This window comes from Corvus kubaryi, unplaced genomic scaffold, assembly GCF_017639235.1.
Source record: "Corvus kubaryi isolate FWS band 111438036 unplaced genomic scaffold, C.kubaryi_AGA036_p1.0 136, whole genome shotgun sequence".
NCBI classification, from domain to species: Eukaryota; Metazoa; Chordata; class Aves; order Passeriformes; family Corvidae; genus Corvus; species Corvus kubaryi.
Window position 1 is genome coordinate 5281243 of NW_024580670.1, and position 26194 is coordinate 5307436.

The following is a 26194-nucleotide window of genomic DNA, read 5'->3' on the forward strand; positions in this document are numbered from 1 at the left end:
TCTGCCCAGCAAAGATCTTTCTTCTGGTGCATTAGTTCCACAGGTACCAGTGACGCATCAGGATTTGATGTAGTTAAGAGAAGAAATCTAATTCAAAGTCATTTGGCTCTAAGGGCAATTCAACCATCCTGCTATTGCTGAGTGACTATGTGTATTTGAAAGAGAGAAAAGCAAATACCCAAAGGCTTCTTGTTTACGATGTTGCAATTTCAAGCAGTGTCGCTGTGGCAGAATGGGGTGCTGATAACACAGGAGATAAGGCAGGTGACAGTGCTATCAGCACCTGAGGAGCAATAACTGATCTGCTTCACATTTACCAAACCTACCCAGCACTCGTATTGTGTTTGCCTAATGATTAAATGGAATGACTTTCTTTTAATCAGGATGTCAGCTTGAGCAGCATAATGGAATTAGTCAGGGGTGAACACAGGATTCTGAGCCAAGTGGGGCACTTCATCACAACTTATGAAATCTGTAACTTTGATGTTTCTTTGGCGGGCCACCGTGGGATGCTGGGTTCCTTGCTCAAACACAATATATCCAAAATCAAAGCAAATGCCCTGTTCCTGTAATTTATTGTAAATACTCTCTTAGCCTGCAAGTTCACCCAAGTCTCAGCCAAGGATCTTTTTTTTCCTTAAGATACATGTATTAATAATTTGTTCATGTCACATGGATGACATCTAACAGTTTATCCCAGTTATCATTAATAACTATTAATGACTGCTATTACAATGAAGCTGCATCAGCTTGTAGCCTCACTTGCATTCAGCTCATTTTTCATTTAATTAAGACATTCCGAATGCTTACTCTTCAGGTAAGCTCTCTTACTTCAGAGGGCAAGGATCTATGCATTTAATTGCTTTTTGAAATGTGGTAGATGAATCTATTTAGCTACTGCTATTGAGGTGTGGAATATATTATATGTTTCCTTAATCCTCAAATACAAGTTATTGTCACTCCCAGGGAAGCTACAACATGTGAAAGTTTTAGATGCAAACAAATCCAAATTGAATGAAGTCATGTTTTTTCAATGCTGAGAAGGTTTAACAAATTCATGTAGACACTAATGAGTATTACTGGGTTTATGGAGGGTCATGGAAAATTAGACTGGCTTTTTAAGCCATTATTACAGATTTTCTCATTGTTTCATGCTAAGCTCTCTATTATTAATACAGCTTACTCTTGCTTTTGGCCATTGGACAAGGTTTGAGGTTCAATGGCATGGCTATCTCTTCATACTCTTTGTGTCTTTGGTAACCACATATTTTTCCCAACTTTAAGGATTTGGCAGGATTTAATTTCCAAATTTAACTTACTGGCTTCTTCCAGAAATTTGCCTTGTATCTATTCTGCAAACAAAATTGTCATGCAACATAGGGCATTTATTTACCTCATTTCTCATCAGTACTTGATGAAATATTGTGTGTTGCTGCTGTAAAAACATCTGTAATGAGAAAAATATAGGTTTCTTGAAGATATAATGCCGAGTTTGGACCTGATAAAGTACCAGTGGAGTCAGCTGATAACAGTGTGGTAATCTGCAGGTAGAGTCAGCACATGTAACACGTCTTTCATTTGTCAAGGATATCATCCCGTGTTTCTGCACAGTAGAATGAAACTGCCAGTACCCACAACTTGCTCAGGGGTAACGAGCTGAGCTGTGGAGGACACATTTCACCCACTGCAGTTTCTTGACATTAGAGGGCTCCATATTCCACAGAGTATGGCAAAAGCAAATCTCATTTTGAGGTCAATAGAGACGACATTGGAAAGAGGATTATCAGCTCCTCTTGGAGCTGTGGTTTGATGGTGATGCAAATTCAGCTTCTGAAGCTTCTTAAGTCAAAAGCACCAGCTGAAAATTTCTGGGTTATATTTTGGATAAACTGATTAACTCGAACACCTTTTCTGTCTCCTTGTGCTCCCAGCAACAAGAAGGAAAGTGGAGCTGCCATGGCCCATGTCCAGGGCTGCACAGGTACACCTGCAAGAGTAGTTGCCACTCCCATGAAACACAGTATGGAGGGCACAACAGGCAGCAGGTCCTGCTCCTTGTCTTGCAGAAATCATCAGTTTCCTGCTCTTGTCTTGCTGAGGATGAAATACCTGTGACCATCACAGAAGGTCCCACAGAAGAGTTTGGTGGCCCTTCAGGAAGCTGCTATCCTTGTGCAGAGCTGGGCACAGCTCTAAAGAAGCACTGGCAGAAAATCTGCATTGTGAATGTAAGAGCTCTTCCTTGACATAGATAAGGTAAAAAGGTAATCATTGTGGAACAGGAACAAATATTTGACTGCCATTAGCTCATCTTTATGGCTCAACCTATTAACAAAAAAATACTTTTAAAATATTTTTAATGGCCAGACTCCAGAAGGAGCTCTTACATTGAACGACTTAGCCCTAAGAAAGTGCAACTTGTCTTCGTTGCACTTCAAAGAGTCTAATCCTAAAGATATCTTCCTAAGGAATAAATATGCTCATGAGCCGAACTAACCCCATCCTAAGAAAGATAAAAGAGCTTTTCCAGCTAGTACAATTCCAAGCCTGCAAAAGTGAACTAGCTTTTTTTTGAGGCAACCAAGTAGACAGGGGCTTCATCCAGCCATGTGCCCATACTCACACTCTACTACACCAGCTCTGCCTCCCTGACCACCAATACCCTGAACAAGTGGCAACTGCAGCAGCAAACAGGTTGTTTACTTCTCAAAGACTACAAAAGAAATCAAAATTTTGGAGATAATTAAAACTCCCTTTTTCCTGTGCTCATATATAGTTTTCAACAGCTAATGACTAATATATTGGTGTAGCTTTCCCAGTAAATATTGAAAGAGAGTTGGATTATTTTGGTACCAGGGCCAGATTGTAATGTTACAAACAATTTGATTTCCTAAATCAAGCAGAGATGGCCAAAGAAATTATCATTCTGTGAATTTTTGGCATTGTTCTGACACATGGACTATGTTTTACTAAAATGCTATGAGCATAATTCGGTCACATATTTCTGAAAAATGTACAAAAAATCATTTTACTAGTCAACAACAAAGACAGTAGAGACAGGGAGAAAGTACAGTACAGTAAAGCATTGAAAATCTGAGTATCTTTTTCAAAGTTACAGAGCTGGACACTCCAACTTCAGCACTTGCAAATTGTGTGTACCCAAGATAGCAGGAAAATTCCCACTGTGAAAGGCAGCGTCTGCTTTTGAAGCAAATGTGTGAAATTTACACCAGCTGAAGATCCAGTACTTGTTGTTGAATTTATTGAGCTCCAACAAAATCCCACTGTAACCAATGGGAAAAAAAGAAAGGAATAGGAAAAAAGAACCCCCTTCCCTTCAGCACCTCCCAAAGCAGCCTGGCTGTGTGTGGAACCCTCTGGGCCCTGTGCACGGACATTAGCAGCTCTCAAAGCATGACCAGCTGATTATACAAGGATACTGACTCATTCTTGGTTTACTGAAAAATCCCAGAAGCAATATAAGTGGCAAAGATTTGGTCACAAAACTGCTGTGAGAAGCCCACAGATTTATGTATCTGAAACTAAGTACCCCCTGAAAAATTTGGGGTGAGAGGGAGTAAATTGTCTCTTTCACATCTGTGTCTACAGGGTATTGAGTCTGGTACCCAAATCACAGATCAGTAATGTTCTGGCAAGACGATTCTTCATCGTGCTTCATTTTGAGATAAATTCGTGTAATATGGAGAGGCAGCTGCAGGAGCAGAACAAATAAAACCTCAGTATTTCCTTATGGCTGTTGAATTTTTTCTGAATTTCTAATTTTGTGTTTGCATTTGATGGGTCACTGATTTAAATAAATTGAAGGCATAAATCACATAAAAACTTTAAGTCAGGGACTACTTTTTCACTTTTTGTTTATAAAGTATATTTATTTCACAGTGGTTTATGGCCTCAGCTGTTATACTAAAATAGTTTCTTCCTTGGGTGACGCTGTTGGGGCTGCCCGGGGCAGCACAGCATCCAGCTGCAGACATCCCTGGCTTCTGCTGCTGCAGGCAGGGGCTGGCTGCAGCCTGCAGGGAAAGCTGCCAGCTGCAACAGGCAGGGAAGGCTGGCCCCTTCACAACGAGCGAGCCCCAAACAAAGGTGGTGTAAAAGCATTGGCAGAGGCAAAGGATGAGAGTGGGGTCTCTGTGCGGGTTCCACCTACTTTATTCCCGCTGGAGGGTCCAGGGACAAAGACCAGGAAAAGGGGGAGAGCACAGCATTTTATATGGGGGTGAACAAAGGGATTGACTGAGGAGGAGGAGATAACAGAGGAATATCCAATAGGGATAAATAAGGGAGGGAATTACAGGAGTAGACCAATGGGGCACCAAAGGAGGGAGAACTTTCCAGAACTAATACGTAGGCAATTAAGGAAAATGCATAAACATGAGCTTATACATAAAACTGGATGGAGAACTCCTGAACCAATAAATTTAAAACATGTAAAGTAAGAACCACTAGGAACATGGGAACTTGCTGTAACCCCAGGGTGAGAATCAGACCTCTGTGCTCTGGAGGCCTGACCACCACTCCTGTGAAATCTCTGCTGTAGTGGCCACTGCCACATACATTGCAACACTTGGGATTTTTCATTACCTTGTTCGTAGATTCAAAGGCTACCCATTTTCATAGATCCGTAGATTAGGGGATCCTTGCTAGCTGGAATCTGGGTGACTTTCCTGCCCAGATTCCACCATACAGCAATATGCCCTGAAACATCTCCACCTGACAAGAAATACCCTTTCTCTGAAATTCTGGGCATCCCAGAGGCTGCAGACTCTCATTCATCTGATTTTTGGCAGCCAGGTTTATCATTGTCTTTATGAGAGCTCAACTGAGACTTGAAGCCAAAGTGGTGCAGCAGTTTGGGATGCTTGGTAGTGTGGCAAACACCAGGAAAAATCTGGGATAAACATAATCAGAGATTGCAGGGGCCATCTGTGGCTGGAAAAGTGAGTTTCCACAATGCTCTCCAAGAAGTCAGTGAGGTACCTGAGGTTCGAGGAGCAGACTGAGGATGGGAGCTGACTGCACAGCTCTGGGCTGCAGTAGTTTTCCAGATCTTCTGCACAGCCCCAGCCCATCCACAGTGGTCCCAGCAGCCAACTGAGGAGTGTCAGACTGGGTGGAAAAGGCTCAGAACTAAATATTCTGAAAATGCAGATGTGACTCGAGCTTGCCATGCAGCCCAGTGGAGAAAGCAAACTGTCAATGCCACATCTGCTCACATTTCTCCATTTGGTACATTTGAAACAAAATTTTGACAGTGATAAAACAGAAGGAGCAGTTGTGTGTTTGTATTAAAACATCATTTGGATAAGCAATACCAGTGACTGGTGTAAAGGAACATCTGTGATATTATCCTGCTATTTTTGTCTGAGTCCTGTCACACTGGGAAAGGCAAAAAAAAAAAAAAAGAAATTATCACATGTAATGTTTCAAATTTAGCTTTGTTACAGACATATTCCTTTTGATTTTCCAGTGCAATTCCCATAGAATTAAGATAAAGACATCTGTCTTTTCTTAGAATCAAATAAACATTCTAGTATTTTGGTTTGACTATGAATCATGGTTCTAAAAATTTTTGGTGATTAATTTTTAATCCCAAATTGATAAATTCCTGCTCAGACAATAATGTTAACTTTAAGATCCAAGCCTCCCTGAGCCCTTAATCTGGATTTCCCTTGTTACTACTAATGGAGTTTATTTTGTCTATGAGAAAAGTAATTAACTATAGCAGAAAACAAGGCTGAGATGAAACAGACAAAAGAAAATAATAAAATTATTTATAGATAAAGCATGTTAGTCTTTTGTTAGGTAATAACAAAGCCACTTTGGTCATTAGTATCCACTATAGGAGCACTGAGGAAATTTATTCTAGCCACACAAAAAGCACTTCCACTGCTTTATAAAATCAAATGTTTTCTTCATGTCTGCTGGGAGGGCAGAGGGGGAACCACTTAAAAGCATTTGTAGGACTTGCAGCTCGTTGTATTCAGCTCAGTTTATGTCAGGCAAGAAAGTGATAAAAGGTGTTGATTTTATTAATAATTTATATCAATCAGTATTTATAGCCTGATTGATGCAGGGCAAATGGAAGGTCCACAGTAATAAACAACTCATTAAAACACCCAGCATTAGGATTGTTTAAATGTATAGAAGTTCACAACTTCGTGCACACTATTAAACCCCTTTGAAGGAATATATGTTCATTTTATAGGTGTCTCTTCCTCCTGGAAAAAACACCCATTTTATCACTTCCTTCCCATCTCTTGGGCCACACTGACTGCTCCATTCATGATCCCAAGGGGAATTTGCTGCTGGGAGTGATGATCCCTGAGGAGCAGTGGGGAGCTGACCAGTGTGTGATCCAAAATGTCTTCACACTTGACCCCCCCCAGTTCACTGTCTACGTTACTTCAGATTTCTTTTAAAATAAATAATTTGTGATAATTTGAAAAAACTAATTGATGTTAATAAGGAGGGAGCAACAGGTTTACACTTTTGATCTTAGTCCAGTGGTTAAAAAAACCCAACCTTTTTTTTTTAAATGAAAACCTAATTGATAGCAATATTCCTTAGTAGGAATTTCTGTAGTGAACTAAAGCAAAAAGTTCTTGGATAAAGACTCAGCCTTGCTTTCCAGCATAGCTCATCTCTGCTGTGTCCCAATGGCAGTTTATCTGTAACACATTACAAACATTTCTGTCAAATGCTTTGGGTGGAGCTTTTTCAGTGCTTTTCCTTGTATATTCACAATATTAAATCATTGTCATGGAGGCTTGACTAGGGCTGGTATCTAGTTCAGTCCTCAACTTCCCCTGGAAAACTGTTCAGACCACTTACTTTGTTTTATGTTTTCTTAGCTGACAGTGATTTATGAAGATAACACTTCCTACATGATAAAATTCTGAAAAGATCAGATATTGAAGTGATGTCAAAGTTACCTAAAGTGTAAACTGAAACAATTAATTTAAGGCCTAATGCTGTAATGCTCACATTGATCAAATTTTTACTACTGCCTGTATTAAAAAGCTCCTTGATTTTGTGTGTAGGTGATTATTATTAAAAGGCTGATTTTAAAAAAAACCTCCTCTGCACACATTAGATCAATAACCTGTCCAAGAAGCAAGGAGCTGTGGAAATGAGTTATAGAGGGAACTGTGAGGATAAATTATATGGAATAATTAAATAAAAACCCACTGTGTGTGATTGACAGGAAGAAGACATTTTTGTGAGTATCTAGTCAACATTTTACTGCATTTTTTCATTCTTAAAAGATAGAGAAAAATTCAAATTAGGCCTTTACATTACTGTGGTTTTGGTACCTTTCCTAATTAAATGTAATCTCAAGGGAAGGACTTGCTTATGATTCTATATGCAGGAGTGCTTAGGGAAGAGCAGAAAAAAACCTCAGCAAAGATGTGAGAAAGACACCAGTACATTGCACTCTCCTGGTGCAAAGGAAGCAGGAAAGAAGTGCCAGCAGTTTTTAAGGAAATTGTAGCAGGTGGCACAGGCTAGAGGAGATGAGTGGGTCAAGAGATGGAGGGCAAAGGCTGGAGCAAAATTCTCTGAACAGCCACAGGTCTGGTCCCACCACCCAGACCTAAAGCTGATGCCTGACTCTGGCCTCCTCAATAATCCAACATGACAACTCCTCAAGTTACTGATTCGGTGGAAAATGGAAAAAAAGTACATTTTCAAATGTCAAATCATCCTGTCCATTAGAAAGTCCAACCTTCTACCATGTGTGCTTTTTAGAAGAGACTTCAGAATGTTAAAGAAATACTTTAACAAGTGTAGGTTGCTATGGCTGTAATTGTGTTATTTTGCTACTTAATGGCCTAGAACTGAGGACACACTGTGTATCTCCAGTTTACTTTTCTGACACAGCAATTGATAATGCAAGTTAACATGGTATATGCTTCTTATTCATTTACTGGAATCTAAAAGTGATGAAATCACACAGTCTGGGTTTCATAGGCACAACAGTCATATTTATTTAGTGTGCTCTGTTTACAGTGGATTTTTAAAAGCTGCAATCCACATGAGTGCCATCATACTAGGATACAAGAAATTGTTCAGATTGTTTCCTGTTTCCAGCTTCTGTTCTGGGAATAAACTGCTGTGTTAAAGATGTGTAGTGTGAATAATGTGTGTGGTCATTCATATCTCCAATTATTTTTATCGTATAAATGAATTTATTATAGAGCAGTGGAAAATGCCAGAATATGACATATTCTGTATTTAAATATGCATGCTTTGTATCTAGCACAGATTTATAGACAATATGTTTGTACAAGTGTATCTAATAGGTTACAGGGGTTTATTAATCTTGGAATCATTGTGATAGTAAAAGCATTATTTCTTTAGCCCTTCTATTGTTTAATAGAAATGACAAATAGTTCAGACATTTGGAGATGAATGAAGCACCACCAAGAGCAGTTCCCTTGGAAAAAAACTCAATAAACATCTACAGTTGTAAATCTAACCACTTTTCTTGGTAAAACAACGTTGAAGAACTGTTACAGAATTATAAAATGCTGTAAAGTGGCTTTTTTAGGATTGAACAAGAATTTTGCACTGTTCTTTTAGAGAATGATGGCTGGTCACAAACCAGTTTCTCCTTTGCACTTTCCAACTGAATTCCTTGAAACACTGGCTACTTCTACCACTAACCATTACTTTTATGCTAAGTCACATAACATTTTACCTGGAGCCTCATGAATCCGGGGTAGTGGGTTGACCAGGGCTGGATGCTTCCTGCCCTCCCTCCCCCTCTTCTTCACTGACCTTGGTGTCTGCAAAGCTGTTTCTCACATATTCTCCCTCCAGCTGCAGTTTCCATCGCACAGATATGTTTTCCTTTTCTTAAATACATTATCCCAGAGGCTCTGTCACTGCTGGGCTCAGTCTTGGCTGGTGTTGGGTCCGTCTCGGAGCCACTGGCATTGGCTCCATCAGACATGGGAGAAGCTTCTGGCAGCCCCCCACTCCCAAAACCTGGCCACACAAACCCAACATACCCAGTAAGAACTGGCTGCACTAGTGCAAACTCCTGCATTCAACAAGGCAGAGAGTTGGGATGACTCCCAGGAGACAAAGCCAAGTAGGAAGGTACTGTAGGCTTATATTAGGGGGTGTATTATTTCCAGAAGATCAGGTGCAATACACTGGCTCCTAATACAGTCTTCCATCAATGCCCAGTCTGCTAAAACCGTGAATGGAAGTGACTGATCTACAGTTTGCATTCTCTTTTCAGTCTATCAGCAGAACATTAAAACCATTGAGGCAAAAGCCATTAGAACAGCACTCACGTATGAAACAATGCACAGGTCTGCTTGTTCCCATTTTTATGCACTGCTATAGGACTATAAATATTCATCGTAATGTAACTGAAAATTATTGAAGTGAGAAAAAAGAGAAACAGGGAAGCCATTTGCTTCAATTCATAAACAGCATCTGTTGGGAAGTTATTCATAGATTGCTTCAGGGCCTGCTGAGCAGCAAGCCCATGGAAAAGGATGCCATTGCAAGCAAATTGGCCAAAACTGCAATGGAGATGCTATTAAACATGATTCACTGACAGCCAGGGAGCATGATCAGGCACTGGATTGTTTTATGTCTTCTTTTATCACTGGGACACAGAAGTAGCCTCCAGCCAAAGTTTCACACAGTTCAAATTAGAAGAGCAACCTTCTAAGTGTATTAAGGCCTAACTAGTGGCAAGAGAAAGTTGTGTGGAGTGATATTATAGAGAATTCAGCTGTTTATTTGTCCCTACCTGAGGCACATATAAAATCCCCTTGTGAATCAGGGTGGCTACAACCTTTCATACTGGGTATTTTTGGTCAAAAGGTGTTTGAATGTCTTGTAAAAAGATGACAATGCAGCCTAATGGATAAGTGAAAAGCAATTAATAACTTAATAAACATCCTTTAGCTTCTCATTAAATTTCAAAATACAGTTTGGCAGAAAAGTGACGTAATGCCAAAGAAAAGTGTATCTGTGCAAATCCACAGAAGAGAGTAAATACATTCTCAAGTATACTTTATTACTAAGAATAAAATACTCAGCTGCCAAATTTTGTTTGCTGATTTACAGAGAAGAGTTACAGAAAGGCAAAACTGTCCAGCAATTCTGAATTCAGTTCAAATGGTGCTGAGTTTTCAGTTAATGATCTGGCCCAAATTTTTTTCCCACCCATGGGACTTACCAGATCATGAGGGACTTGAAAAATGCAATTGCAATCAATACATGGACAAATAATTTTCCCAGCCCCATTCATCCTGTTGTTGCAAATTATTTATTATTTTTAATTAAGTCCAGCAATTCACTGACTGTAAGTAACTGGAAGTGCATCCCTTTCATACCAGAGAGGCTGCACAGGCCCACAGCTCACAAGGTGAAGGGTTTTCTTATAAATTTGCTCCATTTTCCTCAGTTGTAACTCAGACAAACAGCAAGAGAAAAGGAGCCCTTTGAATGAACTTTTTTGACTAGTTTTAAATATCCTCATGAGCTGTTCTCTCTTTTCACAAAAATCTGGGGAAAGATGGGTTCTTCATCTGCCTGACCTACATGAGGTGTGCGACCTTCATGTGACTGATAAGCTTTAAATCAAGCTCATGAAAATGCCTGATTCTGCAAGCAAACAATATTTTCTCCTAAGAAAAACATTAATCAGTTGTCATTTGGTTTTTACATTTTGTTGTGGAAATACATGCCTGTGACTCAAGTGAGTGAAGGCTCTTCACACATAAAAATACATTTGACTTTTTCGGATATTTTGAGCAAATGTATTTCCAAAAATTAGGACTGTTTCATGCTAGGGGAAAAAAAGATAATTTATTCATCAAGTACCCTGGAATGTGATAACTAGCAGGCACCAGTTACATCTATTCAGTAAACTCCTTCTCAGGAAAGTTAACTTAGCTTTAAATTATTCATTTAGAGGTTGATACACTCTCTAGGAACAGTAGGAGATGTAGTGGGTGTGTTACATTTAAGGCGTAACAAATGCTTAAGCACAGAGGAACCTCCACTCAACCTTTACATGGAAAAAAAAACATTTTAAGATGCTGCATCCAAATTTTATTTGTATTTTCTTTTGCCATAATATGCCCTTTTGCTATTCATTTGTGTGGAAATGTTTGCTAGAATAATTGAGGTTTTGTCAATAAGAGATGCTACTGAGAAAATATAAATATCTGTTGCCAATAAATTACACATCTGAACACCTAAAAGATGTGAAGTGCAGCTTCAGCACTGTCCTGTTCAAGATGAAGAACTACAGCACATGACTGATGACACATAGTTAAATACCATACCTTGAAAGCTACAGATCAGGCAAAACTGTTCCAATGTGTGTGATGTCATCGCATCCTGGTAAGGCTAAATGAGAAAATCAATGTTTGACAAGGAAAACCAGATCATAACTTCATCGACTGAGAATCTGTTGTATATAACTCACTTGCCCTTTCATGTCTCCACACCCAAATTGTGTAATTCAATTCATTCCACGGACACCCTGATTTTACACATGCGAGGATGTGGTCTGGCAGCTCCATCTGGAATGTAAGTGTGGGTTTTCCAGCTCAGGGGCATCAAGTAAATCCTGTTACTATCCCTTCTTTGTTAAGTCAAGTCATAAAATTAAGGGCTCAAGTTCTTTCATGCTTAGGTGCCACGTTCTCCAAGGAACTGCATTTTGGGGTGCATTTTGCCTTTCCTCTGACATGTCCAGCACAAACTAGAAGAGTGTTCAACAAAACACTTTTACAGCTCTATGCTCGTAACTTCCCTACGCCCCAAGTGAAGCATCAGGGAGAGTTCAACTGGAATTGGCATAAATGTAGGCAAATTAAAATCATTTTAAACATGATCAAAAAAACCCCATTCTTGTTTATGGAGGGAGATGATTAATTTTCCAAAATGTTACTGCATATATTAGAGCCACCAGGAGCAGCTCTAATTTCTGCTGAGACCATTTATGGAGATTTCCATTCCTTTATTTATTCCTTTATTAAATAAGGGAGATGCCATAGCAACCCCTGTCACACACTTCCATTCATGTATTGATTCAACATTATTCAATCTGTATGTAGTTTCATTATTCATTATTCAATTTAATGTAGGTTTTAATGTGCCCATTGTCTCACATTACGCTGTAGACTCTCAGAATCAAACCCATTCACTGCAACCCTCCTGCAGTTCGTGTTTCTGAATAATGTGGGACAGAAAAACAACCACTTTTGGGAGCTGGCTTGGGTCTAGGTCTTTATCTGTGAAGACTTTTCCCAAATCTTTTCCATTTGACTCCCATTTTGTATCATTTCCACCTAAAATACCAACCAGCTCAAAGCCCTGTCATTCATCTGAATTAAACAAATTTATAGTGAAGTCAAATCAGTCAGTTTGGAACAGTGTTGCTCAGGCCCATTTCCAGCAAAATCCATTTGCTTTTCATAGCAGACTCATCTTCTCAGCATAAATTATTTTATAAAAGCAATGTTTCTGAGTATAATTTCATTTTTCTACTATAGTAAACATTTTCAGCCATTCACCAAAATGGGGATGGTCCCTTTGGTTATACAGCTCGTAACCTAAAATGGTAAAATATGGATCATCGCAGCTTTCCTATAAAGGCCATAAGTGGCTAGTGGCATGGCAATAATTTTTGTCCTGAATATCAGAAAGAACCTCTACAATAGTCCATCAAACCATTTAACCACACAATTCCATAGCATCACTCATGGGACCAAAACCAAGTGTGAACTTAAAACACAGGAGCAGTTCAGTACCTGAAGCACAGGCTGGAAGTGTCCCACCTAAACATGATATCTAACCAGTACATCAATTATGTGTGTAGCTCTTCTTAGGCCATTGTGCAGCTTTCTGCTCCTTCTCAAGTTCTCCTGGAACTGTTGCTCCTGGAATTCAGTGATACACCCAGGTTGGTTCCTGTAAGCCCTGCTTTTACTCTGTGGAGATGGGAGCTTGCTCCTCATGCATGCCAAGCCATTCCAGATGCTCCATGACCACATTATCCAGGCTCCAAACCTGCCTTAGGAAAAGCAAAGTAAATTAGTTCAGACTTGCATGTGCATTAGAGTAATCCCAGAGTTAGAGCAGGTACCTCCCACAGCTGGGAATACAGGCACAGCAACCTCTCAGGCAGACAAACCCTTGAAAGGGTCACAATCATCCAGCGCTGAGAAACTCTGGGAAATCTTGCTTTGAGATCCCCTAGGAGCTCACACTCTTTTTGCCTGTTAAGGCTTTGATGCAAAAGAGAAGAGCTGTTCACCCACAATGTGAGAGAAAGTTGGATAACCACTTTTAATGGCATATGGTATGTCCATCTGCTAAGGATATGGCATGTCACACATCTGTTTTCTGGCACTGGCCTGGGAGCAGAGCTTCTCTGAGCTGCTCTCAACACTATCAGCTCCCTTCCTAAATAACAAGTGATGGTTTACCCAGGAAGGAAGCAGTGAGTGAGCAGCAAGCTCAAATCAGGGTCCTGAGCCACACCAGTAGGAATCATACCAGCACAAGGATTTGATGGGGTGTCAGCAGGACACCACAGAGAACAGTTTGCCCACACAGAATTACACTCACTACTCATGTAGGAAATAGAAGACAAGAGAATGATAGGAAAAGAGAATAATCCTCTTGTAAAAGCTTTGTTCACATCAAATGTTGTTGACAAGCCTGACCCCAACTCTTCTCACCAAACAAGCTGTGAATAACAGCAGTGGTGACATTGTCCGTATTGGTTTGGTGTTCTGGTCATGTTCTGAATCTTAACAGATCTGAAACTTAACAGATCTGAATCTTAAAATCCCAGACCTGTATCTGCATCGTGAGGTGCCTCAGCAGGCAGCTATATCCATAGTTTTAATGAAGACTCAAAAAACCTAAAGATTCCTTTCCTTAATATTCATTATCCTTCCAGGATGAAGACTTGAAAGGCACAGGAGCAGGCAGTGATTAATTATTAGCAAAAACCCACTGGGACAACACCCAAATTTAACTAATCTCATTAGTTTCCTCCTTTGGGAGCAAATCTTTCTTATGTGTTATGTCAGCTGAGGAAACTATGGAACCAGAAGTTTCCCTACCAAAAATAATTTACCAGATTGAAAGGATCTTTAGGATGATAATTTTACTCATCTAATTGTATTTCTAGTCCAAAAGATTACATAAATAGGAACTAAAATGAGAGTTTCATATAGACTGAAATACTGTTCACTCTCCAAAAAATGTAATCGATATCTCCGGGGTAGTTCAGAGAGTGAACATATAATCATAAAATACAGGAACAGAATGTGTTAGTAGGGACTGAAAAAACCAGAACAAATGACATGGCTTCAGCATGTAACCCAGGAAACAAAAATACCTCGTTCAGCTGGCATTTTTCAAAGTGATATATGTCAATACTGTTGTTCCCTTGTAGGTTAACTAAATGTGTCAAAAATGGATACAGTCTAAGACTCGGTAAAACAGTCTCTCTTTACAGCTTGCTTTCTTGACAAAGTTCAATTTCTATTACAGGAGGCCAGCAGTTAAAGAGAGTCACATATCTCTAGCTTGCTATTCTCTGCCTTTGATTTTTATAAATTTTTACCATAGTATAATCAAAGCTTTCAACACTGAAAACATGCATTCCCTTTTGTTAACACTTTAAAATTTGAAAACTCAGCAGCAGGAGGCAAAATCAAAAATCACTTGCCCTTATTCTCTCATTCAGTGGAGAAAAAAGTAACAATAAAAAGTCTTTTGTTAGAGAAAGCAGGAATTTTAGGCATCACAAACAGCACCAGGACAAGGGATTTTTAAACAATGGGCTGACAATTGATGATCCTGAAAGGGGAAAAATGGCAGGAATCTGAAGAAAAGCAATGCAACTGCTGCTTCTTTTCTGCTTGCAAAGAGAATATGGAGCATCATAAAGCTTTGTAGCACTATTCTTATACATAAACATGAAACACATCATCATATGTCTTTCTGTTATTATGGATATGCATAAAGCTGGACATATGGCACAAGGCAGTGACTGTACACAGGACAGGAGTGGAGGGTTTCCCAAGGCACATGGATGACAGTGTTTCTAGCCCTGCAGGTGGGAATCTCTGTGTTTGCAGGAAGGTTGTTCTTGCAGTCTAACAACTCTTCATAGAGTCCGTTCGTGTGGCAGGCAAGGGTGAGCACGTTGTATGTTAATTGTGCTTGTATTCTGCAGCTCTAGGAGTCCTCTTGATCTAAGTGAGACAAGGAGATTTTGAATGTTCAATAACAGTCACAATACAATATATTCAAGAGAAGACTGTGCTTATCTTAACAAATTTCCTCTTTCACTTTGCTACAACTCAAGGATACTCAAACTTTTCATGGAGGGATAAACTACCTCAAGTCTGCCCAGACTCATTCCCTTTTTGATGTTGTGCCAATTCACAGTCATCCCTTTGTCCTCTAAGAACATTACGTGCAATCTGCAGGTCCAGTGAGCTTTCTGAAGTAACTTTAAAAAAAACACCCAAGAAACAGTAGAGGAAAGAGGTTGTGAAGGACAAGCAGCATTTTCAGCTGGCAGCAGCTGCAGCTGCCCAGCTCTGTGGCACCCCCAAACCCTCCATTGGCTCCAACACCCAGCAAGTGGCTGGGTAAGACTCCAGGCAAAAAGCCACCACTGAGCTTTGTGCTGTCACGTAACAAATCCAAGGCTTGTTAGTTTAATGCTGCCTTTGGTGTGTCTCCACTCCATAACATTCACAGCAGCAACTGCAGTGCAGACTTACCCAGAGAGAGGCCAACAGATGTGGTGAGCTGTGCTCACAGCTAGAAGTGCAAAGTGTTTGATCAGCTGTGTGTAGATAATTAGTTCTATAATTTTAAAAGTTTCTGTTATTCCTTAGCATCCACTCTAAGCTGCAGCTACAGAAATGGTTCTCTAAATACCAACTGTCAGAAGAAATTCCCATTCACCAGAACGTTATTTTTAATTCAAGGAAGAACTGAAAACAAAAGAAATTTATAAGAATGCTCAGACAACTCACAGGCCAACCTTACATTATTTTAATTAAAAAAAAAAAAAAAATAGATTGATTCCCAAATGTGACTCAAATAATCTGTTAAGAAATAAAGTGCCAAATATTAAGTGAGGTGATCTTCCAAAACAAGTATCTACATCTTTCTGTTGGAAAATTATTTAGACCACAACAGCTCTGAACTTTGATAGCATCAAGCATGCAAATGCCACATTGATTGGTCACACTTATTTTATTTTTGCATAGCACAATGTATTTTAAAGATTAACTCTAGCCAGCTCTGTTCACTGGTCAGCTATGGGTGGACTACTCCTACTTTCTGTTTTTCTAGCTGAAATCAATGAATATCCAGAGGATAACTTGCTCACATCTCCCTTACACCATCTCAGAGAGAATTTTGTGTATGAGAACAAAAGAGTATCCACTACAACTCAAACTATGGTTCCAGCTGGAAAAGAACCAGTGAGAACAACACCTTTTTCTGTGTCCTATGTCCTTTTCAGACACCACTCACCTAATCCCAGTGACTATTACGACAGAAATTATTTTGATTCTTCTCAACTCCTGAGAGCCAAATTGGAGCTAAGAGGGAAACGGAAGTTGCCTCCTTTGCATCAGCATCCTAAAAGCTGTTAAATAAGTTTTAGGTGCATTAAAATATGAAGGTACTGAGGCATTGATTAGGGCCTAATTTGGCATTGAATCTTCATCTTTATTGTCAATGCCTGTGATAGAAAGTTTGCATTTTGACTTCCAGAGTACAGGCTGGAATTTGAAAAAGGAAGAGAACATATTTCTAATCCTGAACTTAACAGGTTTTACACTGGGTCCTTGAGTGACAAACACAAAACTTTATAAATATCATACTTGTGGCCATCCACTGGAGCAGAACAGCAATATTAAAAGCTTACATTTCTGAGATTGTACATTTCTGAGCCCTTCATAGCTTTACTGTACAAGAGCCCAAAAATGTTTGAATGAAGCCTCTGATACTTCTCTACATCCTATTGGTGGTGGTGCTACTCTCTTCCTTTTTTTTTATTTCTCCAGATCTTTTAAATTAAAATATGCATCTCTTTGGGGAGTAGATGAAAAAAAAAAAGAAAAAAGATTAAAGCACTACCCAGTGCAGTGTATTTGAAATTTAATCAACATTTACCCATTGTACTAGTTCTCAATTCCCACAGCCAGATAAGGACTTTTGTTATTTTCAATGCATGCATACCTGTGCCTGGCTTTAAAAAAGAGGCAGTATTGAATTTTTTCTGAATTACACCACTTAGGGTCCAGCAGAAAGCCTGGTGATATGAACCTGCTACTTCTGTGCATTTATGTGGAAGAGAACTTTAAAACATGTCATATTATCAACCCATTTGTGCAAATGAAAATGGTGTTTTTCAAGACAACAGCAACCAAGCGTTACAGAGCAGACGGAGTTCATGTTACAGGTAAGAAATGGCCACTAAGGGCTCTGGGGTTATCTGCTCACAGGCCCTCCCTCTCCATGGTTTTATGGGTGTACCTGGTCATTTGCAAAATCGTGACTGATCTCAGTCATGTAAAATGATGATGAGGAAGGTTTGCTCAAATGTAAAGGGGTTAGACTTGATCAATCATCATCACTGCTGTTCTGTACTTCATTATTTTTACTTTAGATAAAAGGCCAGAGGGACTGTAACCTTTGCTGTACCTTGTTATTCACCTTTTTGATGTGAATGGAACTCCTTGCTAAAGGAAATCAGTAGGTTTGGGGCCAATTTAAGGTATGAACACCACACACCCATGTCGTAGTACTATCCTTCAGTTTTGGAGAGGAAGTAGCTGCAGATATGGAAAGACCTGGAGTCTCTTGTAAAAATTAACTTGGAAATTAAAGGGGAGAAAAAATTAAGGGCTGATTTTCTCTAAACAAGGGAAAGGATGCTCTGCGGAGCAGGTGATTGCTTTGTGCTGCCAAGTAACCTACAAATACACTTCAGAAGCAGGGGATTAACCGTGCTGTTTGTTTTGTGTTTCTTGATAGATTACCTCTGATAGGGACCTTGAGATTCAGATTTGGAATGCTTACTTTAAAAGTTTCCTTTGTATATACAGTGTCCTACGTGTATAGAGCAAAAAATACGTTCAACCTTGATACCCTTGTTTAATAATATAGAATGTTCCTGTTAGTTTTGTATCAGTTGCTTGTAATTAAGACATTAGGTGTCTTTGTTACAAAAATATAATAAATGAACTTCTGCCTTCAAACTACCCTTATGCAGGGCAGCTTTTGCTGTAAGGGAGATGCATTGAAGTGGCTGCTGTGTCAGCAATGCTCCTTCATCACGCTGTGCTGTGCCACTATAAAGCACTATGACCACAGAGAGTTCCTTCCCATCCTTCCATGAAGTACTGTTAGTCTGTCAGGGAAAGGATATTCCAAAATAACCCACAGAAAGTGATTTTCAGGGAGAGTCCACAACATTTTTTTCTATTTGGGCAGAAATATTAGAAATAGCAAATCCTTTCCTTACCACCATTCTTGAACTTCACTCTGGCAACTTTTTATTTACAACACTTGGCAGCAGGTACCAGTCTTCAGCAACTGGTATGCAGTTAAATGCTCCTCTTTGCATCTGCAAAATGCATATGAAAGTTTAATAAACATAAACTTGATGATAGAGTTTTTAAGGCTTTAACCTTGTTGCCAACTAATAGTTGTTCTCTTACCTAAGTTCATGAGTGCTTAGAAAGACTATTGTTTTTAAATCATTAATGACACCCCAAGGCAACTGCAGCAGCCACCCTATATATTAATATAAATGTTTTAAGGAACCTAAGCACAGTCAAGCTCTCTTAAAACCGAAAGATTAACTTCATTTGAACTTAAACATATGCTTAGAGCTATGCATACATTTAAGTGTTCTGCTGAGTGGCATTTTTCTTCAAAGAACAGCCCTGTTAACTTCAATAAGACAATTTATATGATCATATTCTTCTAGTCTAAAGTATAAATTTACAATCCATTAATCACAAACCCAAACCTATGAAATACCATTATAATGAACTTATTTAATAAAGTTCGCCTTTACTCACTTCTAAGTCTGACACTATATCTGGAAGGAATCTCAAGAATATGGGATTGCAATGCTTAAAGGGCACTGAGTATGGAATTTTAGAAGCCACGCCCATAAATTGGTTCTTTTCCCCTTTTGTTGGTCAGGGCATTTAAGGGAAGTCTTGATGCCACTTCAGATAAGCTTTTATATCCCAGCAAAGGCACCTGTGAGTAACACATCACTGTTTGCTGCCACTCAAACAATGGAAAGGAACAGTCTAGAAATGCTGCAGCACTTCTCAGCCTTTTTATAAAACACAGAAAGCAAGTTGTGTATCAAAGTTTTCTCTGAATTATGCTTAAAAGACAATTTTATTAATATTAAATAGGCCATACAACACCTTTTGATTAAGCAAAGACTTCCAGTTTCCCCGTGAGTGAGAGCATCTGTTTATTGTCAGCCTCTGCTGCAAGATCCTTTGAAAGGGCATTGCCTTTGCCAGGTGTCCATTTTGGGATCAGGAGCATTGTTCCTGATCAACACAGCAGCTAAACCTGACCAGAGAGAGGTTTCAGGGAATACATCATGCAGTGAGCAGGAGGATGCTGTGCACAGCAGGGAGTCTGAAGCACACACAGGGACCAAAAATACTGGGAGCAGCCAGCCAGGGCTCCAGAGCTGCAGCAGGGGTGTATGAGGGATCAGAAGGAAGAGGCAGCATCTGCTGCAGCTCAGAAAGTCACTTACCTGGTTTGACTGGATGCAAAGAACCACCAAAGGTATGGCAGAAGTGAAAAGGAGGAGTTTTTATTAATATTTCATCTGGTGTAGTCACCTTCAGATTTATTTATGCACCAAGAGAGCATGTCTCCTGAAATGAAACAGCAAGAAATATGTACATTGAGTTTCAGCTCAGAGCTTATATGCCATATATTGTACCAAAACCTGAGGGATACATACTGGAGAAGGGAAGAGGGAAAGGTACAGAGAGCCTCTCATGGCTGGGGATCGTGTGCACTCTCTGCAGAAGGGGTGGTTCCCCTGCAGAACCACTCAGAGCAGATCTGAAAAACACTGTACATGCACCATGCTGGGATTTCTGCTGTATAAAAAATGAAGGAAACAACAAAGTGAAGCCAATGAGAAATCCACCTTTTGTCCTGGACTTTGGGCTGAAAAAAAAATACATCTCATCCTTTCCTCTTATTTTCCTTAATTAGAAAAGGGATTTTTTCCTTTCAGTGAAAGAATTCCTCATTTCCTACTTTGTGGCCCAGCCTTCAGTGGTTCTTGGTAATATCAATGAGATTTGGATAGACATCTGGAAGGCTTGGAAGAAATCAGGTGACTTTAGAAAACTAGAGATAGAGCAAGAGAGAGAGGAGACAGATGAGTGTGGGCTGGGGGCAGAACCTCTTTAAGCAGCACAGATGCTCCAGAAGAGGATGTGTGTCTGCAGCCTTACACCCAGTTGTGGGCAGTCAATTGAGGCATGAATGGAAAATATTTGTATTGGGAGCGGAAGGAGAAATCATGGATATGGGCATCTGAATTTCTTAAATTCTTTCAGCAGTCCTTTGCTAAATTCTGCTCTCACTGCCATGAGGTTAGTTTGCAGTCTGTAAACAGATTCACAGACCCACCCAAACCATCTGTATGTTGCAATGACATTGCCTGTGACTGATCTGAGCTTTTCAAACTGATTCAGTCACTTAATTTGTTTGAAAATATAGGTACTGGCATTCTGAGAAGTTCTGCCATAGATTTCCAGGATGATAAGTTTTCATCTATGGTTTCACAACTATTATTGTAACACAGAATTGCTCTTATGTGTCTGGAAAAAACAGTTTTCTTGGTTTATATCTAAATAATAGCAATACCTGTAAAATTAATTATTAAGAATGTTAACTGTTAAGGCATTAATTCTGTCAGGATAATACATGACTCACTGTTGAACTTAACCTTCACCTTGAACTTAATTAAAGAAGAGAAAGATGTGGTGGTTGAAAAGCAAGAACATCAGCAGCTTTTCAGATACTTTTCTCCTGCTAAAAGCAATATTGCTACTCATCCTCTCAAGCTTTAGTGAGTTAAAAGGTAGAAGAGAGAAGAGGAGAACTTCTTAGGTCAAAATATTACAGAGTAGCTAAGCACAGAAGAGAAAAAGCAGTCTCTTAAGAAAAGTCAGAACAAGGAACAAAAGCCTAATAATTTACAAGCCTACTTCTAGAAACAGACACTGTAACATGTTTTCATTGCACTTTAGGCAACATTCCCTACTTTTCATTGAAAAATGAGGAAAAGAATGCTTTGCTATTGCATCTATCAGCAGTGCTTGTAATATACTTCTACTTGACCTGGCACTGGGAGAGAGAGAAATGAATTAAAGTGCTGGTGGGAAAGGAGGGGTAAGAACATATGGGTGGGTATTGTGCTTTGCTAAAGCAGGGAGCTGTTCATATTGCATTTTGGGTTTGTAGTTTGAAATAATTGGCAGGGTGCTCAGAGCAGGTGGATGGTTATTTCTAGTTTCTTCTATTCTGGTCTAATAAATAAAGTAGGAAATGCACCCAGCCTTTGGGTCCTCAGACTGGCTTTGGTTTTATTACTTATGTACTATTTGCAGCCTTAAATATTTGCTTAGTTTGGGTACGTAATGAATTTCTAATTTCATTGCTGGCTGTAAGCATGACAGAAATCATTACATCATGCTGTATATGAAGAAATCTGTTTTAATTTCACCCTGCTTTAATGACTATACTCAGGCTATTGTGTGGCATAATCATCTCTTATTACTACACCCTGCACCTCAGAACTGGCAAAGAGGAAGTGTCCTTTAAATTGAAATCAAGTTCTCCTTCAACTGTTTGCAACATCTGAGGCAAGGCTGCTTTTAGTCTGATTTTCTTTCTCAAGACCTGCCTCTCTTGCTATGAGTATCACTCAGTTGAACAGCACTATCCTTAGACTTCACAGAAAGGCCTGCAAGAGCATCTGGGCAGGACTCAGCACCATGTGCCTCTGAGACAAGGAGTGAAAAATGTCACGGGCTGCATCCCAGACTGCTGACAGAGAAGGCAGCAGCAGGGGAAGGCAAACAGGAGCAATTCGGGAAGTGATAGAGTCCCCAGAGTGATGTATTCTCAAGTTAGACAGAAAGGAAAAAGCAATCAGGAAATGTGTTTGCCATGGTTGCTAACACTATTCCAACTCCTCATGAGAAAAGGAAAAGCCCTCCTTTAATTTATAGCAGTGAGAAGTGTTATCCCCGTTTGGCTGTCAGAGTCTATTAATAGCACTGCTTACTAATTGGCTTATCTAAATTGCTCAAGGTGCTTTTTGGAGCTGATATGATTGGCCCCATTAAAAGGAGTGCTGAACTGAGGTCCAGATATGCAACTTTCGTAAGCTTGCAGTCCCTGGTTCCTGCACAAACCAACTTCTGTAAGTGATCCTGTTGCATCTGTACTGCAAGACGAGTTCTGGTTTGGGAGCAGATTTGGGCAAACCCATCCATAGGATCATTATGGTTCCAACATAGGTAAGTTGAAGAGATCTGTGTTCGTCTCAGGAAGACATGGATTTGAAACCTGGAGGAGACTGGACTTGAGTTTACTGGAGTATAGGAATATCAGTACAGACCATGAGAATGAAGAAAGCTCAGATCCCCTCCAGGTCTGTCCCTCTCACATGGACAGTGTGGCCGTCAATGAGGATGGACAAGTCTGGTCTTGAGAGCGGCGTTGAACCTAGTATAGACAGATAATATAGGACCTCAAAAAATGTTCCCTTAGGAGGAGAAAAAAGAGACCTTTTAATTAGGTTTGTCCTACATAAAACATGCCTGCCTTTCAAGGCACAGAATTTCATGGGCAGACAGAAGAGTGACCACGGAAGCCAATACTTCCATTAGATGGAGAAATAGCACATTATGCTGCTCTAGTCTAGTCTACAGCTCCTGAATTTTCTCTCTTTAAATGGCTATATAAATCTAGTGGCAAAAGCAGGCAGTTTGTCAATGAATGACTAACACCAGAGCAGTGCGCTGTCTCACCATCCTCTGGCAGCTATTACACCTGAGCAGTATTTTTTGGGAGAAACTTGCAAATATGTGTAGGCTGAAGCTTTCAATATAGACTAAGGGAAACTTTACCCTTTTGTTTCTAAACTGACAAACTAACTTTCAACACATATTTTTCAAAGGTTAATAATTTTAATTTTAAAAAAATCTCTATATTGTTACTCTATGTTAATCACACAACCAAAAAGTTTCTCTGAATTACTGGGATATACTATTGCTTCCTGCTCAGGGAGAACTTCTGGAAGTATCATGTGAACAAGCCCAGCCTAAACAGACCATTGTTGTAGGCTATTTATGTTACCAAAAAAACAATGCTATGTGACTACCTTGAAGTAAGTCTTCTTCCCATTTGAAATGCTAAAACCTAAAGTACAAAATAAATACTTCGAGCTTTCATTTTATATACTTTACACCTTCACAGACCACATGAGAGAAGACAGTCTTTCCCATCACAGGAGGTCATGATGACCTCTCTGGAAACCAAACAACAAAATGTGTCCATCTGGAAGATTACAGAATAAAGAGGGTTTTTTTAAACTATGCATCATCCAGTATCTAGCTTTGGTTTCATGAATGAACTAGAAGCCCTAAATATTTTTTCACTAATAAGAGAGGAAGGTTGGGGTCCCAAAACTGATTGTTCTAAGTAGTGTTTTTCTGAGATGTCCAAGGAAGCCTTGGGGCAGTGGTGTGAGCAACCCTTTGTTACACAGCACAGAAGAAGCATTTTGTAAAGGAACTGAAGGAGATCTTTGCCCAAACTGGTTTGCACCCCTTGTCCTGAGGTTTTAAAGAATTCTGACAGTAGCAGGTTGGTTCTCAGCAGCACAGACATTCCTTCCTATGTATACAGAGCTGACTTCCTGCTGCATTGTTAAAGATAAATTACAGTACAGCAGTTTTTACCAGGGAGACTGTGCATTTACAGCACTCTGTAAAAACCTGGCACTTTAGCAGAAGAACAGATATTTGAAAACAATATCAGCTTAATTTCCCTTTCTTCTCCATGCAAAAAAAAAAGTTATAAAGTGTTAGATCTTTCCTGTAATTTGCTTAATTGATTAACTTGATTAATGTAGATGACTGAACAAAGGGTAAGGCAATGAAAAACAGGCCATTATCTTCATTTGTTAGCATAGTTCGATTTTGTGTAAATATTTGGTTTCAAATTTATTCAGATTCTTACACTGGAGAACATTTTTCAAAAGCAAACAATTTTTACTGGCAAAAGACTCGTCATCTGAAACTTCACTCCCCAAAGGTAAACTGATTTAACCAGCTACATATTGGAGGAATCAAAGTGCAATCTTAAGAATGACGGTGATGGCAAAATGAGCAATGTGATGGAGAGTGCTGCTTCTCCTGCTCCCAGAAGCTGAGAAGTCACTGCTCTCAGTTTGGATTCAGACACCTTTTCCAGCATGCCAAATAGAAAATTAATACTCTATTTAGTAATCTGATTCTTGGTGGCTGCATTTTACTGAAGTTCAAGATTCACTTCATAAAGCAGTTGTTCTTTTGGTAGTTGTGCTTCGTTTAGGAAACATTCAGAGCAGAGTGAATTGCACCTGCAGTGATAACAGGCATTTGGCTTTCAGATTTTGATTGTGCCATTAAAAAATGGGGAAGGATTGTCACTCAGAAAGAAGATCTTGATAAGTAATATGCTGGAAGAGTTGGAAGCAGTGTGGGGAAATGGACAATCACACCAATTGCCTTAAATATTGACTGAAGAAAACCACTTTTGTCCCAGGAATATCAGTACAGAAGGAGGGTGGCCCTGAAGTAAATGTATGTTCTTTCCTGTTCATTGTGGCATTGCTTTAATTTCACAACTCAGTAGCCCAGGCAACTCCTGAGTTCCTAAAGAATTGAATAATTGATCCATAATTAATGGATGCACAAAGCAGGAAAACAGGAGCAGGATACTGGCTAATACAAGAGTCAACTACGGGGAATGAGGCCATGTACCTGTCCAGCTTTTGGAAATTGTTTTATTAACTTTTATTAGATCTACACAGCCACACGCAGAAGGACACTTTTAAAAGCGCAAGGCATTTTGAAAAATGCTGTGTACCTATGCCACACTTTCTATGAAGAATAATCTTAGAAATTCAGTAAAGACACACAGAGTTGTATGCAGGATGATTCAAATTCACAGCCACAGTGATCATGAGCTTTTCTTTGTACAGATGGAATGAACTGGTGGTACTTTCACATTGAATCACACACAAGGCATCTCAAAGTTTGTAAGAAAAATAAAATTTCAGCATAGAGACTTCACCCTGCCCTTATCTTTCCCCCAAAGTTCAACCTACAGTTTCCAAGAAAGCAGACAATTTGTTACCTGGCCTCTGGGCATGTGGTAGTACTACAAGTAACCCTCCTTGCTTCCTGGGCTTGTGGAGGAGAGGACCTCCTGCTTCCAACCAGACCACTGTCACAAGAGAGATCCCTCCAAAGCCTTCCCATATTCTGGATTTTCCCTGTGCCATCCTCGTGCCAACATTATGCACCCACATGCATCTGTGCTCCCTGAGTATGGGCATGTAGTCTGCAATTAGCTCAAGTTTAAGCACTCAGGTTACCATAACACCCAGCTCTCAGATACGAACAGATGGCATTTATAAATGCACGGAAACTGGAAGGTGATCCTCTGCAGCAAGTTTATTTCTGTAAGCCTTTCAGAGTCATATGAAAATGATAGAGAGTATTAATCCATTGATCTGCTGAGCAAGAGGAACAGCAAACTGGCTTGTCAGAGTACCTTTGGCTCTCACTGGGATTTTTAGCAAATGAAAACCAATACAGTTAGGTTGGCAACTAAGCCCACACTACTTGTTTTGGAACAGTGGCTCTGACCTGATGGCTGTAATTCGGTCTCATCCCTTATTTCTCTGAGCATGGTTAAAATACTCCCAAGAAGAGGAATCTCAGAGTTGCATGGGCATCTCCCCACCCTGCAAGGCACCAAACACCTCCTGCATGATTGCTGTATACTTTGGATATCA

At 39.7% G+C, this 26194-nt stretch overlaps 1 long non-coding RNA gene across 1 annotated transcript; it reads right to left on the reverse strand.

The window, feature by feature from the left end:
• Positions 1-12093: 12093 nt before the first annotated feature.
• On the reverse strand, positions 12094-25708 carry LOC121658035. The gene is made up of 3 exons (XR_006013830.1): positions 25531-25708; positions 19850-19973; positions 12094-13078 (listed from the first exon to the last, which is right to left on the reverse strand). It is a non-coding gene; the product is annotated as an uncharacterized LOC121658035 (long non-coding RNA).
• Positions 25709-26194: the final 486 nt, after the last annotated feature.